The following is a 16083-nucleotide window of genomic DNA, read 5'->3' as shown; positions in this document are numbered from 1 at the left end:
GAATAAGAAAGACATGGACCTGTTGGAATAGGTCCAGAGGAGGGCCTTGAGGATGATCAGAAAGACAGAAGGGGATGGGGTTATTTAGCATTGAGAAGTCTCACAAGGGGACCTTATAGTGGCCTTCCAGTATTTAGAGGGGGTCTGAAGTAATGAGAAGGAGAGACTTTTTATCAGGGACTGTAGTCATAGGATGAGGAATAATGATATTAAACTAAAATAAAACAGCTTTAGATTAGTAGAAGGAAGATATTCTTGATTATTAGGGTGATGAGACACTGAAACAGTTTGCCCCAAGAAGCTGTGGATGCCCCATCCCTGGAAGTGTTCAAAGCCAGGTTGGATGGGGCTTTGGGGTAGCTTGTGCTAGTGTGAGGTGTCCCTGTCCATGGCAGAGGGGTTAGGACCAAATGATCTGTAAGCTCCCTTCAAATCTAAGTCACTCTATGATTCCTCAACATTGATTCCTTTTAAAATTACCCTCAGTTATTGGTAACCACAAGAATTACTTCATAAAAAGGGTTATTCACAGAAGAGGCTGATACAGTGTACTAAATTCCTTAAGGAAAACACTTTCAGTGATTGACTCAAAATTACTTCTAAGTTGTTAGTAATTAATTATTTATTACAAGTGATTAAATATTAGAGATGAATTGATCAGTTATAAATCAAAGAATGAATTCAGCACCATTACAGAGTTTCTAGTTCCATTTCATAGTAAATTCAGAAAAGAGTTTCTTAAATAACTGTATCGCATACATATGAAGAAGTTATTTATGCCGACAACCCCAAATCCAGAAATGTTTTTAAAAATACATAACATCAATTCTCTGGTGTAATATTCTAAAACAGTAAAATAAGATATCTTACTGAAAATCTCAATGACCTTAAGTTATCTAATCATGATCAAAATATCATTTCTAACCCAACCCAAATATTAACAGATGTTTCAGGTCTTTTCAGCTATGGAATCATACTAGATGAAGGCATCTTTTTCCTTCTTTATTCATAGTTACAGAGGTACATCCTTTCTGATGCACTATTTTCAGTTGACTATATACCTAATATGCTTGCATTGTCACTGTTACTGTGATTTCTGAGCCTTTCGGTCTTTCTTGATCTTCATCTTTTGTAACGTTAGAAAGTGCTAACCAGAATTTTTACCAGGGCAACAGTAAATCTGTGGCAGACCAAAAAATTCAAGTCACAAGATGATCTCCCACTTCTTAAACCAACTTCTTATGATATTGTGAAAGGAAATTCAAACTTTAAAAACATCCTGCTTCCACTTTGAAGTGAAGTTGTGGAGCAATAATAACATCAATAACCTGCTTGACTGTTTCTACATTATTTAACCAAGAGCTCTGACTAGAAGTATGTTAAAAGTGACCCTGAATTTTTTTATGTTTAGTAAAAGTAAATATTATAATGCATCCCTCTCAATTAACATAGACTGTTGCAAAAGAAACACTGACTTAAATAACCTATGCTAGCCTAAATTGTTTATTTTGACAGTGACTCAAGAAACTGATGTTTCAGCTGTGACTGCTGACCTTCCTCAAGGTTTCTTTCAAATTAGTCAAAGCAAACTCTCCAAATATCTAGAAGAAAAGCAATGTCAAATCATTCAAAATAACTGTCAACATGTATGCCTAAATTAAATTAACCTGTAAATTAGATGCTGTTGTGCTGAAATCCATATCAATCTTTATATTCATTGAAGCAACTGCACCAAGATAACCTTGACAGTTTCCATGAATTTGGGGAGGAGGACATAAACATATGGCTGATTAAATTCAATGGTCAGCAGTGAGCACTGGCCCACTTAACAATGAAAAGCTAATGCTGTATTCCATTAAACACCAATAGTTTCAGTTTTAATATTAAGTATCTGAGAAACTGACAATGTTGGATGCAATTGTCAAATCATGCTCTGGGGAAAGCAGCTCTATGTTCCAACATATCAAATCACTATAGTTATTTCACAGTAGTAATGATGTGGAGTTTTTTAATGGTTATGTCACAGTTTCCTTCTGCAGTGAGTAAGAACATCCAAAGATTGAAATCTTAGTCTATACAAAACAACTGTAGTTCATTTAGATTCTAAATTACAATCATGTTATTCATATCAATTTCTTTGATAATAAAACAATTATGGTAAAGCAAGGAATGAGCTCCACCAAAGACTTAACTACAGGGTTACTATAGTTGCTGTTTGCAGAAGCAGAACTTGGAAAGATTTTATGTAGCTTTTATTCATACATACAATCATCTCAAACATGTAGGCTAACTCAACAGAGCAGGAGTTGCACTGCTTAGCCCTCAGCTGGTTGTATAAATCTAAGCTGTCTATTTCTCAGCTCTTCTAATTTAAAATCCTGGCAGGATAACTGTGAGTATATGCATACAATTCTTAATATTAACTGAATATAGAAACCACTGCAAATTGGAAAAAAAGCCACCAACCCTCAACCAGTCTTTAGTCGCAAGACAGTCATCACTGCTTATTTTGTGCCAGATCAAGGCTGGTTTTATTCTCTTGATATTCACAGAATTTCAGCAAATCCTCTTCTAAAAGTACATAAGCCAAAATGCATCTTCTGGGAGGTTTTATGCTGTTCTGCATGACTGGTTGTTCATACATGTAGAATCTGCAGTTATGTCATTAGATTATAGATGTCATTTAAGCCTTCTGTATCTGTGATGTTTTGAGGGTAAATTTATTCCAATTAAGAAAGACAGTATAAACACAAATAGTTCCTTTCTTTCATTTCTCAGTGGTGGCTGCTACCATATAAACTACTCCTCAGTCCATTCTTAGCCTTCCCAAAGCAACTGCAGCTCTAGAAAATGCTTGTATACCACTGCAATCCACACAGTTAAAGGAGATAAATTATTCAGTGAAGTATCTTTTCCAGCCTCCAAATTTTGGCAAAACCTTCTATGTTGATGAAGGCTCACTAGAATGGACCATGATTGCAGTAGCTTCTTTTTTCTACGGTTTCTGGCAACTCAAAAGAAAAAGATGCTTATTGGATTTGCAATTTCTTATGAACGTAAATTATTTTTAAGGTCTCCTTCCTTTCTTATTCTCTTTGATGTTCTATTTACCTTTGTTGCATCATCCATTATGTACTCCATGAAGAGGTAACAGTTTGTAAGAAGTACTAGAGTAACACTAAAAATGCTTCTTCTTGTATAGCATTGAAAGTTAAAGCAGTATAAAAAGAAATATCAGATATATTAAGATAAAGAACGCATTTTTTTCTGACAGATTTTGTCAAATATAAAAAATATAATGCACATTACAAAATTATGTTAAGGATCCTTCACTGCAGATATCTGTGGTTATCTTCTGAAAAGCATGACTGCTCTTTTAACAGTAACATCTAGTGCTTCATGCCCACAATTGAAAGTATGTTTGAATGAAAATAACTCTCTTCGTAACATTTTTAAGTTTACTGATGAAATAAGGTTGTCTATTCCCATCTATTCCTAATACATAATGTGAATTTCAAAAGTACTTTTAATGCTAGATATTTATTCTTTCTGTTCTACTCTGGCAGACAGAAGTGCTTTGAAACCTTTCAAGCACATCATTTTGCTCCACATGTCCCCAAAATTCAAACCAGTATGTACACTGTGTCACAGCTTCCTCTAGATTGCAATAACTTATCTTTATCAAATGGGATACTAAACATATTGTTGCAAATAACATATAGCAAGTATGTGTTTTATACCTTACAGAACCATAATTGTTAATTTCATTTTCATTTAGTAGTGGAGTTTAGACGGAACTTCAATTCTGATCAGGATAATTACTTCAAAATAAGGCTGAGCAAAGTACTATTTCTTACTGTCTGTTTTCAGCTCAAGCCTGCATTACTCAAGCTCAGTTAGATCACATGCATTACTAAGCATCAGACAGACTTAATTCTCATTGGTGAAAAAGCCAGGGACTATGTATACAAAAATGCACGGAATTTACTCACCTCAGGACATAGGGTCAAACATCTGTTTACTCTAAGTATGATATTTAAACCTACTTGATCTTTATCTGAAGTGTAAGATAAAATGTTTGCATGGGATAAGTAAGATTTTGTCTTTTAAGAGACATTCATAAGCTTAGTACTCATAAAGATGAACTACTGAACAATGGGACAATTCCAAGTGCCAAATAGTCCAGATAAATAGACCTGTTTTCACTGCAGCAAAATTTTCTTGTAAAAAAGTATAATGAAATCATCATTTTTTAGCTTTTCTTTTTTCATAATTTAAATGCTGATTATTTTCAGAAAGTTCACCTTGCTAAGATGAAATCTAAAGGAATGAGCCACAAACTGGAAGGAATGTCACAGACACGGGTCATGCCCCACCACAAGGTCACAATGACATTTTTTCTTTCCATTAAAAGGGAGGGAAAACAACAACAACAACAACAACAAAATCAGGCTTAATTCAGACAAATTAGGAACTACTTTACAGGGATATGTTTACAAGCCTATGAATCTAGGTGTGACCCCTTGGTTATGGATATCAGTCCATCTGTACAATTGGTCAGTATCAGTCTTTTCTTCTTCTTCTTTTTGGCTATTTTCTTTTCAGTGTCTACTGCACTCAAGTTACTTCTCCAGAAACACTTTTTTATTTTATACAAGATGTTGTAGTACATAAACTGCATATCACATTGTTGCTTCCACTTTGATTGGACATATTACTATCAGCATTAGCTGTCTGTGCTCTCTTTATCTCAACTGACATAAAAACCAGTTGAACTAGAAATTTTCACTGCTTTCACTCTATCTTTCTTTGAGTCATCAAGATACAAAGTATGTTTATCTTTATTTGCCTAACTCAGATGAACTTGCTAAGTGCCACCACACGTTTCTGGGTAGGTTGCCTGCGTAGTTTCTCTCTGCCAAGACAAGTCACACACCTAACGCACTGCAGAATTCTATTGTGTCCTGTCAGCAATACGATGCACCCTGCAAGTACACTGGATGGCTATAGCCTGATTAATTGTTACAGAGTACAAACTGAGAGGATGCAGTTTCCTTCTGGTCACTCTTACTATCTGGGACAGCTCTGCTTTTCCCTGTCTAGCTGTTTCATGTGCAGAGGAAGAAGAGCACAGAACATTTCCTCATTACTGTTGCTCCTGGGAAAATTAATTCAATCACCTCCCTTTATGCTCCTGCATTGCTGCTGTCAAAGCAAAGTAGTACTATGTATAGGTTCCTACTTCCTGCAAGGCATAAGTTAACCTGCCTGACTATGGCCGGGGCCAGTTGTTATAAGGCTGACTGACCATTTCCCAGAAGAAGCAAGCTGATTTGGGTTTTATTATTTTATGATCTTTTAGCAAGTTCTGGTTTTATTTTTGAAATACAAAATTAATTTTCACAGTTTGTAAATCACTCTGGGCTCATACTTGGGAGTACTATGTACTGTCTCTTCACAATTACAGTGCCTAGCTATACCCTCCAAATTTATTTTCATCAGACAAGCTTCATTAAAACAAGGTGTAACACACAATCCTTCATGTTTTTGGACTACAAATAAGGGCTTGAAGATTTCCTTGTTAAAGTAGTATGGAAGTAAATTAGAGAGCTATAAAGGAAGAAATTCTTCATCAAAAAGAAATCTGATGGAAAGTAAACCTGACTTTCATGCTGAGAGAATTACTTCCCTTCTACAGTTACTCTCACGAAACGTAATGCAGAATTCTAGACAAGTTTTTGTACTTCTTGGCATTCCATAATCACAGCTACAAGATAAATGTACAAAAGTCTGTCACAGAGAGAAGTCATGAATTTATTAATGCAAAATTATATCATATATTTAACACTTAATAATTTGCCATCTGAAATGAATGCAAGGAAAATGGTTTTGTTTTTATTTTTTGTCCCATTAAAATTCATTCTCTTCAGTAGTTTTGGTTTTGGTTTTGTAATACTGGGATATACTGTTTACTTCCCTCAGCCAGTGCACAAATGGTCAATAGACAAACCTTAACAAATAGAAAAAAAAAAATTGATATTTGACCATTTTCTCCTCTGTGAAATTAAAGACTCCCTAGCTCACAACAAAATGCTACAATCACAGAGCTCATACGAATAATGACAGCTTTGGTTTGACCTTCACAGCCTGAGACAAGGAAGGGAAGCTGTGCTAATATGACCTTAAAATAGCTTGATTTCTAAAACACAGAGTCAACCCAATGAAGGAAAATACATGCAGAAGCATGTGCTGCAATCCACATCAATAAGGGCTGAATGCAAAAAGAGCCTACATACTTATTTGTTAAAGGAAAATATCTCCTGGTTTAAAATTCTTAAGATCAATACATACTTTGTGAAATATACAGCAAATTAGTCCTTAAAAGAGGAACAATTCTATTTGCTATTCATATTATTTTGGTTTATCAAGTTTTAAACAATTTCAGTAGGAACTTGCAGCCTTTTAACATCATCATAGCTATGATCTGGCTGAAAGCATTTTAGTTAGAATTCCCAGACTTTTCTATTATACATCTCAGATATAAATGCAGGGTAGGTTATCCCTAGTATCTCAGTGGAAAACGATCATTTATGTTATTCTGATCCTAAATCTTCCCCACCTGAAATCCCTCAGCTACTTCGCTGGCTTCCAGAATCTTAGACAGTTCCTTACTTTCTACAGGCATAAAAAAATGTCAGAAGAGGTATAGAAAATCATTAATATTTTGAGAGGGGGAAAAAAAGCACAAAACGACAACAACAGCAACAACAAAACCTTCTTTTTAAGGGTTTTTGACCAAAATAATGTTTTTAGTTTGAAAAACAAAATATGACAGAACTTGCTCAGTCCTATTCCTTTTAATGAAACCAATGTCCTTAAAGTCGTCTCACTTCTTACCATTTTCACTTCCTGCGAGCCCGTGCAACATCTCCTTAATACTTTCTACTTTCTTTTGATTTAAACATTGTTCCAGCAATTTTTTAAAGAGATCTAAAGGAAGTTAAGAAAAAAATATGTCCCTGAAGCCAGAAAATCTTGAAAGATTGCACTGATGTCAGTTCAAGTAGACTTGTGCATTGATCTAATACTGCCTGTGTAGCACTAATACTCAGTGTCCTTGTGAATTTTGTTATGGGCACACATTTTCTAAAGCTTCTGAGAACAGAAAAAAATCAGCATATTTTCTCAGTTTGTTTTCTAGCCTTTCAAGATTATTTCAAGGATCCTTTTGTTTTTCTACTTTTTATGGGAAAAGTGCTGTTTTATCAAATGGTTTGTATCAAGGCAGCAGAAAACAAGGTTATTTGCAAGGAAAAGCAGAGTGCAATGATAACAGTGGCAGAGACCATTAGTAAATAAACAGGGATAAAGCAGAGCTCATGTAAATATTTCTATGGATTCAAAAACCCAAAATGTGAAAGCAGCTGCAAAATTGAAGAACTGTACTCTTCCCTTTTGTTGCATTACCTAATATATCAGCTAAATACTACACTATTCTAAGTAAACATTTAGGACGAGGACCCTCAGAGCCTGAGCTGTGTCCGCATCCCTCACAGGCACATATTTCTAGTTTCTCTGCTTGGAAATCTACTCTGCACTTTCCCACTTCTCCATCCCCAAAACCTCCAAAAACAGGCCTGCTTTTACACTGGCCTTCCAGGCCTCTTATCTTATTGTAGGTGTTTCTTCTCATATCACACCAAATCTTTCATTCCAAACACCAACTTCAGGGAGGTGGTGGAGACACCGTCCCTGGAGGTTTCCAAGAAATGTGTAGATGTGGCATAGAGGAACACGGTTTAGTGGGCATGGTGGTGGTGGGTTGATGGTTGAACTGGGGGATCTTAGTGGCCTTTTCCAATCTTAATGATTTTATGATCTCGGCCCAAATATCTCTACTCTTTCTATTCCCTGCACTCACTTTCCTCATACCTGAGAGAGAATATCAAAAGAATCCATTTCCGTCCTCCAGACCACCTGTTCCAGAGCCCAGCAGATGCCTGCTGCTCTGCCTCTCCTCTCTGTGTATGACCTCTGCTGCCTCTTGTGCTCTGTATCTAAATGTTGTAAAAATTAGAGATTCTTGTGTGTTTGCTATGAGTTACATACCTAGCAAGCCAGAGTCCAGATTTGCATAATTTAACTGTTAAGCTATGGCCATTTCCTCAAAAGTAAAAATCAGAAAAGCAGTGAAAGATAATGTTACATCCCAGATCCAGAAGTCAATATCATACTGCAAAGCCTGAGGGATGGAAGGCTGGACATTAAGAGTCTACTTTACTTCATTCTTTCTGTGCACACATGAAACTTGCATAAAATTGCATACTCAAGGCACACAGCAACCTGTCAGATTGACCTAACAAGGGGAACACAGTGTTCTGTCTGCAGAACTTGAAGAGACTGAGTATAACCGAGCCCTTGCTGAAGCTGCTGAGACCCTTTCATTAAATGAAACCAAATGCAAACTATAAATGAGAAGCTCAAAGTCCAGCATCTCAAGCCTTGGGAAATGAGGAACAAATGAAATTCGATCACTGGAGTCAGCTAAGTGAAGTCAAGGATGTAGCTTGACTTCTACATGATTTCTTTGAAGTGCTCCAGATGAAGAACACTCAATCATTAGTGAATGGATCAGAAATCTAAAGATGACTTCAGAAAGATAACACCTTTCTCCAAAAGATTTCAGTGTTAAGGACAAAATAAAAACAAACAAAAAAACCCTCTCTGGCTACAAATGAGAACTGATCCCACATCTCAAGAGCATACCTGAGTGTATAAAATGCTTGTATTTGCAAACCTAACTAAAGATACTAAAGACAAACACATTCAAAACATTTAACCTTTTTTTGTGATAGTCCACTATGAAAGTAAAATGCCTGTAATTTCACAGACAACAACAAATCAGTAAATGGTACTTCTTAGTGCTGTGCATCAAAGACATTGCACTGTCTTCTAACATCACTTCACAGGTTTGGACACAGAAAAGTGTTACAAACCTAACAACGCAGTGCTAGACTCTCAAAATTCTAAAGTAGAAAAAATGAGTACCACGCTGATCAGCCAACAAATCTTTCTCCATGCCATTAAATTAATGACAGTTTTACAGTAGTTCCAAAGCATTTATCATAAGCATATCATAATCTTCCAAAAAATTGATGAATAAATATCGCAAATAAGATAATAAGTAGCGTAAAGTTAAGATTTAGAAAAAGTATATACAGACAAATTAAATGCCAGACACTAGAAAATAAGAATTTCTACTCAGCATCTGGACACCAAAACTATATATTTTAAATTAAGCTAAATCAGATAGCAAGCAGAGAATGACTTCTAACAGTTGCATGATAGTACAACTCAAATTATATTTAAAGTGTGTTTCTATTGAAATGTTATTCTAGGGTTTTGCTTTCGTGCTTTAGATTCCATAAAAATGTTTTATCTTATGATTCGCAGAGTATCCAGAGCTCTGAAAGCCTTCATGTTCTTTCCTAAATATTACTATTAGCGGTGAAGACTCTGAAAATTCTAAGGCTTTGGTATAACCCCAAGTAAATTTTCACACTGATAAATGTTGGAAATTCAGTGAAAACTGACAGAAAAAAAAAAAAAACTTGATTTCTTGGGTGTACCAAATTTGCCAGAGCAAAATCCCAATGCTGTCATATTTGTGAAATATTTCATCATTTCATCATCTTTCTAAAGAGCATGGTATATGAACTCACTAACAGATAACATGCATTGTTCAAGAGAACGTTAACAAATCAATAAAGGTAAAGTAACCCTCTGTGAGCTTTATGATTCAGCATTAAATAAGCACCACTTTTATTATATCTCTTTGCTAATATTTTTTTAGTAAGTGGGAATGAGTTCACACTAGCCTTCTGTGAAAGTATTAATGCTAAAACATCTATTAAATTTAATATAAATTTTGACAAGAGGTAAAAGATAATAAAATACAGTATGTATTTACTTACATGTCTCTTAGTATTCAAACAAATGTATAAAAATATATCTCAGGTGAAATCCAGTTTTACAGTAATGTCTATTTGGAAGCATCTGAGATTTGTGTAATAGCTGATAAAGCACAGTAATTTTGGCCACGGTCTTCCTACCCATCAGCAAATTGATTTGAATTTGCCATGGGTAGCATAAGTAACAGTGTCGTCCATGTTATCCCAAGCACTGATACAGGCTGGATAGAGAATGGCTTGAGAGCAACTCTGAGAAGGATTTAGGGGTGTTGATTGATGACTCGTCATGAGCTGGCAATATGTGCTTGCGGCCCAGAAGGCCAACTGTATCCTGGGTTTCATAAAGAGAATCACGACCATTAGGTCAAGGGAGGTGATTCTGCATCTCTACTCTGATCTCATGAGAAACCACGTCAAGTAAAGTGCCCACTTCTGGGGCCCTCAGAACAAAAAGTACACGGAGCTGTAGGAGTGGGCCCAGAGGAGGGCCGCAGATATGATCAGAGGGCTGGAGCACCTGTGAGGACAAGCTGAGAGAGCTGGAGCTCTTCAGCCTGGAGAAGAGAAGGCTCTGGAGGGACCTTATAGCAGCCTTCCAGTACCTGAAGGGGGAATACATCAAAGCTGGGCAGGGCAATTTTTTAAGGGCAGGTAACAACAGGATGAGGGGAAATTACGTAACTGGAAGTAGATTTAGACTAGATACCGGGAAGAAATTATTTACTGTGAGTGGTGAGACACTGGAACAGTTGCCCATGGAGACTGTGGGTGCTCCCTCCTTGGAAACACTCAAGGCCAGGCTGGATGGGGCTTTGAGCAACCTGGTCTAGTGCAAGGTGTCCCTGCCTATAGCAGAAGGGTTGTAACTAGATGATCTTAAGGGTCCCTTCTCCAACCCAAACTGTTCTATAATTCTATGATCCTTGCAAGCCTCTACCAAACACTGATCCCACCAGTACCCTACCAGCAGCATTGCAAGTGATTCAAACATTTTGTGAACCTGCGCATGTGGAATTCTTAAAGTATTTCAGGTGACTGGACAACCATCAGTGGTCCACCTGTCTATTCATCTGCTGTGCAACCACTGGACAGAGCTGAGCAGGCCACAGGCCCCATAGACTGCATGCAGAATCATTACTTCTCTGGATTACCAGCTGCCAAAGCAGAAACAGGAAAGGAGGCCTCTCTCCAAAACGCCTAAGCAAGAGTAGTAAGGATACACACCCATTTCACTGGAAATCTGCATTTTCTCCCCATCAGCAATCTGCAATTTTACAGAATAGAAATTCCATTTCCTGATGAGATTTTATTTAGTCAATTCAAGCCAACTTTGCTTGTGTCAAACCAGAAGATCACAGAAACAGGAAATTGAGACCAGATCCAATGAGTGAGGTAAATGTCCTTAAATATTATAACACAGAGATGATGAGGTGATTGTCAAGACTTAACCAGTCCTCTGAGTAAAAAATATTTCTTGTGGTTCAGCAATGCAGAAATCCCTGATGCTAAAGGAGGAGACTCAGGAACAGATGGTGAAGGTGACATAACCCACACAGGTCTCCTTAATCCTGTCAGCCAAGAGAGATGCTCCTGCAGAATAGGGCTCATGCTAAGACTCAAAACCTGTCTGCATGGTTGATATATAGAAGGGGCTTTAGCTTTCCAACCAGAGGGCTCTGTAAGGAGTGATGACTGCTGGGGAGAGTTGTGTTCCATGTGACAAAGCATTACAGCTTGTGTGCCTGTGGGACCAAGAATGGGTGTGTCTGAAAGCTAACACTGAACAATTAATGCTTACCCAGTCATGTTCCACAACTGAACACACAGTTTAAATAGGGTAGAGTTCAAGAGAGGGTCTGCAGCAGATGTAGCTGTAGCATTTCTATAAGCAGCAGCCTTATCTCTGTCAGCAGCAGCCTTTAGATACACCAGATGAGATGACACCTGCTCTTTTCCTGCTGCTTTGCAGGCTGTCACACAAAACAGTGAGAAGAACATGAACACCTCCCTCTTACTTCCGGGGTAGAGGGAGCACTTAGGGATACTTGTTCCAGTCTGAATTCTGTACTGGATGCAATAAGTGATCCCAGCTCCAACTTCAGTTAGGGCCTCTATCATGAAAACTATTAGGAAAGAGAACATATCCTCTACGCACAAAAATGTATGAAAACAAAGCCTAATTTTCATAGAGAATGGGCAAAACTGTTTTCCTGAGAAAACTCATTCTGGACAGGAATTAATAAAATTAATTATCAAATTAATAAAACTATCAAACTAATTTTAGAAGTATCAGAATTTTACTTCTTCTACATAACATAATGGAGAAATGGCTCTTGGGAAGACCATCCAAAAGAAACTGGGGACATTTTTCCATGGTACTTTGTTGTCAGGTGAAGACTAGGTGCTCGGACATTCAAGAAAGCAAATGCTATAGATTTGCTCAGATATGAGTTAGAGGCTGAGGAAAAATGATTTATGTGGTATAAATGGCTTCATTAAAAAAAAAAGAATAAAAGTTTAACAAATAAAGTTCAAGAAAAAGTAAAAAGCAGTAAATAAACAAGTTGAAGTTCTCAAGAATAAACATTGATTGAACTTTCTTTCCTTCACTAACAAGCCACAGAAATGAAAGAAACAGTGAATGTAAAATATCTTCAGTTCAGGAAGGCTTCTGACATTTTTCTCCACTGCATTCTTAAAGAAAGTCAAGAAAAATGCAAGAAAAAATCACTACAATATGCACATTTGGCTAAAAATAAATAAATACAAACATAAAAAGTTTTTAAATTAAGGGAAATCTTTGCATGTGGCCTTCCAGTGCTCTGTCCAGACAAGACAAGACCTATTCAGTATTTTCATGAATAGCATGGGTAATAAAATGCCTGAGATGGAATTAAAAAAGCAAGTATGTTTGATGAAGTACGTTTTGATCAAAACTACTGAAATTAAGTGAAGGGGAAAGCAGCATTTAATAAAAAAATAACAAATGTTATATTTGTGTAGTAATAAATGCTATATTTGTGTAGTAACTGGATGGAAAAGATCTAGGATGAAAACTTAAATTTAGAAGCTGCTGCCATATAACCAAACCAAACCTAAACTAAACCACATTTGGAGAGGAGAAAGACAGGAGATAACACTTTGTTTTGAGGCGAGGAGGGTGGTGTTACGGACAAGTGAGAATTGCTATTTGGGACTCCAGACTTTACCAATAATATTGGGAAAAGAAGTGCAGAGGAGGAAAAAAAGTGAGAAAAAAGACTGCCAAAGGAACGCACTGTTTTGCAAGCAGAGTAAATATGTGTCTCCCGCAGCATCCTTATTACAAAGCTGAGGAAGTGTGGAATAGATGAGTGGATGGTGAGGTGGGTTGAGAACTGGCTGACTGGCAGAGCTCAGAGGGTTGTGATCGGTGGTGCAGTGTCCAGTTGGAAACCTGTATTTAGTGGTGCTCCTCAGGGCTCAGTGCTGAGTCTGGTCCTGTTCTACATCTTCATCAATGTCCTTGACCAGGGGATACAAATGGCCAAAAAGCTAGGTCTGTTCATCCTTGAAAAATACTCAGAGGGGATCTGATCCACATTTATAAATATCTAAGGAGTGGGAGGCAAAGGGGTGAGGCTGAACTCTTCTCAGCAGTGTGTGGTGATAGGACAAGGGGAAATGGCCACAAACTGATGCATAGGAAGTTCTACACAAATGTGCGTTGGAACTTCTTCACAGTGCAGTGACGGAGCAGTGGCACAGCTGCACAGAGAGGTGGTGGAGTCTCCTTCTCTGGAGATGTTCAAGACCCGTCTGGACGCCTACCTGTGCAACCTGGGCTAGGGAGCTGCTTTGGCAGGGGGTCCGGGCTCTATGATCTCTGGTGGTTCCTTCCAAACCCTACAATTCTGTGATTGTGTGAGATATATGTAAAGGGAAGAAGAACTAAAAAAAAAATGAAAAGTTAACTGTGAGGAAAACCAGTGTTGGAAAAGTCAGGAATATGGCAACAAGATACCGCACAACCAGCTTTATTGAAGCTTTTAAGAGTAAGTTAGTCATGCAGCAGTGACGGAAGTCAGTGTTGCCCAACTTCCTGACCTGACACATCACAAATTAAAATCTTTATAAAGTTAAAAGCTACCAAACTGGTGCAGCCAGGAAGGCAGATCTGTGAGTTCATGTGAAGAAAATGACAGCGGCTCTTCGACACTTCCACCAATTCATGGCAGTCAACCAACCCAGGTCTCATCAGCCATACCTACAGACAACAGCCCTCAGCCTATGATGCAGCCTTGGCACAGAGCCAGCCCAGGTGCCAAGCCACTGTACCAGCTCAGGGGCCAAAGTTCTGGGTACACTGATTACTCCATGGAACAGCACTGAATCAGAAAAACTTCTTCCAAACCATTGGGCCCTTGTAACTCCAAGCTTTAAACAGCTGCTCACAACTTGGGATATCTTGCTGGCTGACTGCTTACAGTTTGATGAGGAAAGACAGAAAAGGAAAAAAAAAGTTTTCCAGGCGAGAACTCAAACTTGGTATGTGAGGAAAACAAATCTGTGTGGAGTTATTCATTAGTGTTCCAGTCCGTGTGGAACTACAGAATGGCTTAGGTTGGAAGGGGCCTAAAAGATCACCTGCGTCCAATTCCCTGCCATTGGCAGTGTAGCCAACCACTAAATAAGGCCCCAGCTCAACTGCACGGGGCACCATCTATCCTGGCACCATCCTTGAACACCTGCAGAGGTGGGGCACCCACAGCTTCTCTGCTCAGCCTTGTGCCAGTGCCTTGCCACCCTAAGAATGAAAAAATTCCCTGAACATCAGCATGCATAGAATCAAAGAATCGCAGAACTGTAGGGGTTGGAAGGGACCTCTAGAGATCATTGAGTCCAACTCCACTGCCAAAGCAGCTCCCTAGCCCAGGTTGCACAGGTAGGCGTCCAGGTGGGTCTTGAACATCTCCAGAGAAGGAGACTCCACCACCTCTCTGTGCAGCTGTGCCACTGCTCCATCACTGCACTGGGAAGAAGATCTCATACACACTTGTGTAGAACTTCCTATGCATCAGTTTGTGGCCATTTCCCCTTGTCCTATCACCACACACTGCTGAGAAGAGTTCAGCCTCATCCCTTTGCCTCCCACTCCTTATATATTTATAGATGTGGATTAGGTCTGGATCTGATCATGGTCTGGAGCACAAGTCTTATGAGGAGCGGCTGAGGGAGCTGGGATTGTTTAGTCTGGAGAAAAGGAGGCTCAGAGGAGACCTTACTGCACTCTACCACTTCCTAAAGGGGGGTTGTGGTGAGGAGGGGGTGGGTCTCTTCTCCCAGATAAATAATGACAGGACGAGAGGGAATGGCCACAAGTTGCGCCGGGGAAGATTTAGATTACACCTGAGGAAACATTTTTTTTCTGAAAGAGTGGTCAGGCACTGGAACGGCCTGCCTAGGGAGGTGGTTGAGGCACCGTCCCTAGCACTGTTCAAGAAGCGTTTAGATGAGGTGCTAAGGGATTTGATTTAGTAGTTGGGTAGGGATAGTGATAGGAGGATGGTTGGACTAGATGATCTTGTAGGTCCTTTCCAACCTTATGAACCTATGAACCTATGAGATCCCCTCTGAGTATTTTTCAGGGCTGAATAGACCCATGTCTCTCAGTCTTTCCTCCTAAAGGTGTTCCAGGCCCTTTATCATCTTTGTAGCCCTCTGCTGGATTCTTTAGAGGAGATACCCATCTTTTTCGTAATGGGGAGCACAATACTTCAGGTGAGGCCTCATCAGGGTAGAGTAGAGAGGGAGGATTACCTCCATCCACCTGCTGGCCACGCTCTTTCTAATGCACCCCTGGATCCCATTGGCCTTCTTGGTCACCAGGGCACACTGAAAAACTGAAAGAGTGGTCAGGCACCTGAAAGAGTGGTCAGGCACTGGAATGGCCTGCCTAGGGAGGTGGTTGAGGCACCATCCCTAGCGCTGTTCAAGAAGCGTTTAGATGAGGTGCTAAAGGATTTGATTTAGTAGTTGGGAAGAGATAGTGATAGGAGGATGGTTGGACTAGATGATCTTATAGGTCCTTTCCAATCTTATGAACTTATGAACTGCTGGCTCGTGGGCAAAC

The sequence above is a fragment of the Cyrtonyx montezumae genome, unplaced genomic scaffold (genome assembly GCF_038088225.1).
Source record: "Cyrtonyx montezumae isolate F1298 unplaced genomic scaffold, pur_monq_1.0 scaffold_8, whole genome shotgun sequence".
Classification (NCBI taxonomy): domain Eukaryota; kingdom Metazoa; phylum Chordata; class Aves; order Galliformes; family Odontophoridae; genus Cyrtonyx; species Cyrtonyx montezumae.
This window is presented reverse-complemented; position numbering follows the sequence as displayed.